This window comes from Mya arenaria, chromosome 17, assembly GCF_026914265.1.
Source record: "Mya arenaria isolate MELC-2E11 chromosome 17, ASM2691426v1".
NCBI lineage: Eukaryota > Metazoa > Mollusca > Bivalvia > Myida > Myidae > Mya > Mya arenaria.
Window position 1 is genome coordinate 38,423,098 of NC_069138.1, and position 6,004 is coordinate 38,429,101.

Genomic DNA, 6,004 nt, shown 5'->3' on the forward strand with positions numbered 1-6,004 from the left:
TTTCAAGCAACCCCAACTCCATGGGCCATGCTGGGAATAGTTCCAAGTCAATTTCAAAAATACCAATCGATTTTCCGACAATTCCAAATGTACTAGGATCGATGGATGAAATTGGGTTTCCTTTTAGAAACAATATTTCAAGTCCATCCAACCGCTTGAAAGCTACATTGATACTAGCTAGACGGTTGTTGTTTAAGTTCAGTGTCCGGATAGTCGACCCGATGCCTTGGAAAGCTCTATCACTTATATATTGTATGAGATTATTAGACAAATTTATAGTACCCCAAGATGACGTCTTCAGCTGTGGAACTAAAGGTTTGAAAGCGTCGTCCGGTATGCTCGTGATGTTGTTCTTGACCAGATAAATATTGTAACTACTAAAATTTCCGGTTGTTGTTGTAAATGATGGAAAGTGTGTCAGCCCATGGTTTCCGCAGCTAACCGTGATTTCAGAGGAGATGTAGCACGTGCAAGGAGGCGGTACAGGACAAGATCTAGTTGGAGTTGGAATTTCCAGGAAACAGAAAACCATAGGTGACGTCACCAACATCATCACTCACAGAACACGTAGAATGGCCTGAAATACGAATGAAGTTCAAACAATAGATTCATTTTGAACAGTGACAGACCCAGCAGCAACAATTTCTAGGACTTGTTTTAAGGTAATCCACCACTGACAATATCGGAAATGTCTATTATCAGGAGTTGTTTTAAAGTAACTTATCCATTTTTAGTGTTTGTCCTACATTGTCAGCCAATCAGGGGCGCTAAATTTTCAAAATGTTTCGTTTCTTATTTATGAAGAATCGTTACTTATTTCTGAAGACGACTCTTCCGGATAAAGTAAATTACTATTACTGCGCATGCGCATATAGCCACGCCTACTCTTTGCATATCCAAAGTCGCAATTTCAGTATCAACGCTGATTTAAATGAGTATGACGTGACAATATATTGAATTGATTGACATGTCATTTTGACAGGCGCACGGCTTACTTTTAAAGCTGATGCAATTTGGGAAGGGCTAACACTAAGTCGATTAGAATTTATTAAAGATGCACTCTTACTCACAAATAAGGTTTACCACATTTAATAGTATTGTTTTAATATTCCAAAAAGGATGAATACATGTCGAAAACAATGGTTGTTATGAAGGATACCAAGTTTAAATTGATAGAAACGAGCATAACATACGGGTTTTCTACCTTATGAGACTATAGTAGATCGCAGTTAATCTTTTAGCATTCACCAATCATTTAATTATTTTGCGCTTTCTGCTTTTAAATACACGAATACAATCTTCTTATTAGTAAATTACGTAGTTAAAGGTTTATCACTTAAAATTTATGTTTGTTATACATGTGTATGTATTGATTTTGAATAAGAGTGTCACTTTTAGTAATATCTTCGTGAATAAGAAACCACGGTCGCTTCGCGGCGCATCGCTTCCTTCGGTTACTTATTCACGAAGAAATTACTTAATAAACTCTAACCTATACTTAACGAACTTTTAAATACCTATTATCAGGAGTTCTTTAAAGAAAACCTATCCGTCGTCCACAAGATTAAAACCCCAAACTATAAACAGGTTATTTTTCATATTTTTAAGTAATTCTTTTCTGAAGTATATGCATTTGGAATTTTCAGCTGCCATGCAGTTAGTGAAATATGACGAGTTCACTACCAAAACCCCGTTTTTGCTAAACGGAAAGAAACTATAACACTTATTGAGTGGATTATTAAATATGACCATGTTAAACAATATTAAATTCATCATTTGAAGAATTTACGAAACAAATCAAAACAAATAAATTGTCTAACCATCGTAACAAATCGTTCGTCAGAAACGCGTACAATTTACTTTGCACTGATAACATCTTATCACGAGCGAACTTTGGCTGAAAATGGTGTTCTGGGGGTATACATCACAGGCATAGCTTGGATGAAAATGGTGTGTATGCCGTGTTCTTGGGGTAAACATCACGAGCTTGGCTGAAATGGTGTGTAGGTCCAGATCTGGGAGTAAACATCACGGGCGTAGCTTGGCTGAAAATGGTATGTAGGATGCGTTCTAAAGGTGAACAACACGGGCGTCGCTTTGTTGAGAATGTTATGTAGGCCGAGTTCTAAGGGTGAACACCGTGGGCGTAGCTTGGCAGAACATTTTTTATTTGTTTGAAAATTATGTAGGCCCTACACGGCTCATAGCTACGCTTCTACTTTTATCACAGATAAAGCCTTAGACCGATCACGAACACAAACCGTGGTCGTCCTTATCGTTGCACAAGTAGAATTATGTCAGTGTTATGCAGTGTGTTACGCTGTCTTACCTATAGTGTTGGCAACAAAGTCTACAAACTATTTCACATTCATTGTGTATGCCGAGTTCCTGGGGTGGACATCACGGGCGTAGCTTGGCTGAAAATGATGTCTATGCCGAGTTTTGTGAGTTAACATCACGGGTGTAGCTTGGCTGAAAATGATGTATATGCCAAGTTCTGGGGTGAACATAACGGGCGTAGCTTGGCTGAATATGATGTGTATGCCGAGTTCTGGGGATGAACATCACGGGCGTAGCTTTGCTGAAAATGATGTGTATACCGAGTTCTGTACCACGGGCGTATGAGTAATAGTGAAAACATGAAAGGCTCTGAATCATTTTCCTCATGGCCACTTTGGCAATAGTTTGCACTAATAATTATCTAAAATGATTAAATAGTGGAACTATTATCGCTCAATCAATGGTTAATCAACAAAGATTGGAATATTTACAGTTCCCATTGACATTATTATTTAATTATCTTCCCTTTTCAATATCCCTACCTTTACATATAAAACTGTATTGAATTAATATACTGTAAGGAGCTTAGAGCTTACTTTCATGGCTTCTTTTTGTTAAGGGGGGGGGGGCTTTTCTATTATTAATTTATTACTCTAGGGTTCACAGTTTACACATACTTATATCTATATAATATATAGATAAATCGGTAAAAAAACCTAGGAAATTAACATGCATATTTGCCGCTATGACAAATACTATTTAACTTTAACCCCTGTTAGAGATAGTAAATATATCGCACCTTGTTAAAATATAAATAATGTCGGTAAAAAGCAATACATAACTTATGTTTTAAATGTTACATGCATGATATCCGAAATATTGACTTGACTTGACTCGGTGTCGCTACCTCAGTGTTGCTACTTCAGTGTTACTACCTCAGTGATCCTATCTCAGTGTTACTACGTCAGTGTTACTACCTCAGTGTTACTACCTTACTGTTACCACCTAAGTGTTACTACCTTACTGTTACTACCTCAGTATTACTACCTCAGTGTTACTACCTCAATGTTACTACCTTCTTGTTACTAACTCAGTGTTACCACCTCAGTGCTACTACATAACTGTCACTTCCTCAGTGTTACTACTTAACTGTTACCACCTCAGTGTTACTACCTTACTGTTACTTCCTCAGTGTTAGTACCTTACTGTTACTACCTCAGTGTTACTACCTCAGTGTTAATACCTCAGTGTTACTACCATAATGTTACTTCCTAAGTGTTACCACCTCAGTGTTACTACCTTACTGTTACTACCTCAGTGTTACTACCTCAATGTTACCACCTCATTTTTACCACCTCAGTGTTACCACCTCAGTGTTTACCTCCTCAATGTTACCACTTCAGTGTTACTACCTCAATGTTACCACCTCAGAGTTACTACCTTACTGTTACTACCTCAGTGTTACTACCTCAGTGTTACTACCTTACTGTTACAACCTCACTTTTACTACCTTACTGTTACTACCTCAGTGTTACTACCTCAGTGTTACTACCTCAGTGTTACTACCTTACTGTTACTACCTCACTGTTACTACCTTACTGTTACTACCTCACTGTTGCTACCTCAATGTTACTACCTCAGTGTTACCACCTCAGTGTTACTACCTCAATGTTACCATCTCAGTGTTACTACCTCAATGTTACCACCTCAGTGTTACCACCTCAGTGTTACTACCTCAATGTTACCACCTCAGTGTTACTACTTCAGGGTTGCAACTCCAATGTTACCACCTCAGTGTTACTACCTAACTATTACTACCTCAGTGTTTCTACCTCAATGTTACCACCTCAGTGTTACTACCTCAATGTTACCACCTCAGTGTTACTACCTTACTGTTACTACCTCAGTGTTACTACCTCAATATTACCACCTCAGTGTTACTACCTCAATGTTACTACCTCAATATTACTACCTCAATGTTACTACCTTACTGTGACTATCAGTGTTGCAACTCCAATGCTACTACCTCATTTTAATGCATCACTGTAAAACCTCACTATTCCTACCTCAATGTTACTACCTCACTGTTAATATCTTGCTGTAACTGCCTCAGTTCTGCTAGCCCAATGCTACTACCTCATTTTACTGCCTCACTGTTACAATCTCACTGCTACCCTTATTTTTCTACCACAATGTAACCAACTCACTGTTGCGACCTCAGTGCTGCTATCTCACTGTTACTGCCTCACTGTTACAACCTAACTGCTTCTACCTCAATGTTATTACCTAAATGTTACTACTTAAGTATCACTACCTCAGTGTTACAACCTCGGTTCTACTATCCCATTGCTACTGCCTCAGTGTTACTACCTTACTGTTACTATCTCACTATTACTACTCCAACCTCACTGTAGCTACCTCACTGCTACTGCCTCAGTGTTTATGCATCAGTGTCACTACATCACTGTTACAACATCAGTGTCACTACTCAAATACTTATCCCTCACTGTTACTACCTCACTTTAACTACCCCAATTTTTCTACCCCGGGATTACTACCTCAGTTTAACTACCTCACTGCAACTACTTCAGTCTTCCTCAGTGACGATAATTCAAAACAAAACAAAAGAAAAGAATGACCTTAATTGGTCTATATTTTGCATCAAATGAACATTATATTTTACAGCACTTGCGAATATGATTAAATGTGTACACGCAATTCTAAAACAGTATGAAACAGTTTTTATTCTTATTTTTTTATTTAAGGCCTTTCGTTAAGAATAAATATATATAGATACATAAGAATTGGTGTATAAGAATACACATTCAACACATCAACCGAGTTAAACCATCAACCGTTTAAAACCAGATTAAATGTTTAATGTAGATACCCCAGTGGTTAGGGACTGCCCTAAGTAAGTTTCTTAATGGGTACGAAATACCAAAATAATCTTGGTATGATTGTATGATGGGTACGAACCGTACACAATCTAATTTTTTAATGTGATACTCTCATGTTTGCTTACGAATACATTGTACTTGTATATTTTTCAAAAATAACTCAAACTGTACTAAAAAGATTCACAATTTCAACATGCCGTGGTATAGAACTCCTTTATAAGCGACGGCGTCAGGAAGTTGTCAAAAATTAGTAACCTATGACCTTTGACATTCACTGCAAGATTGTGTTAAATACCCCGTTAGTCGATAGTTTTACTGCAATATCATACTGAACGTACAAACTGCCACTTGATTTCCGAAATTGTTATTTACACTGAAGACTTCTGTTCCCCAAAATGACATCATGGGACTGAAGTGAAAAGGAAACAAATTGGAGAAGGAACAACTAATTGGAATCAACACCGGCAGTATTTAAAAAAATAGAAGGAAAGAGCTTTGTCAAACATTATGTCCACTGAGCGCCGTTTTGCCAGAACCATGTGGACGATTGAATAAAGGTGTTGACATTAATTATTAAAGAAGTCTTAAGTAAAGACATACATTTCAACCTTTGCACGAAGACAAAACATTCATAAGAATGTCGTTTAAACGTTTGACCTTTTGACACAAAAACAATAGGGGTCATGAACTGGTGGCGGGCAATCTTTCCCTGTAGTTTCAAGATCCAGGGTCAAGTCGTTCTCTAGCTATTGTGCGGATATATTGTTCATAAAACTGCTGACATTGGTCTTGACCTTTGACCTACTGACACTGGGACATGCACT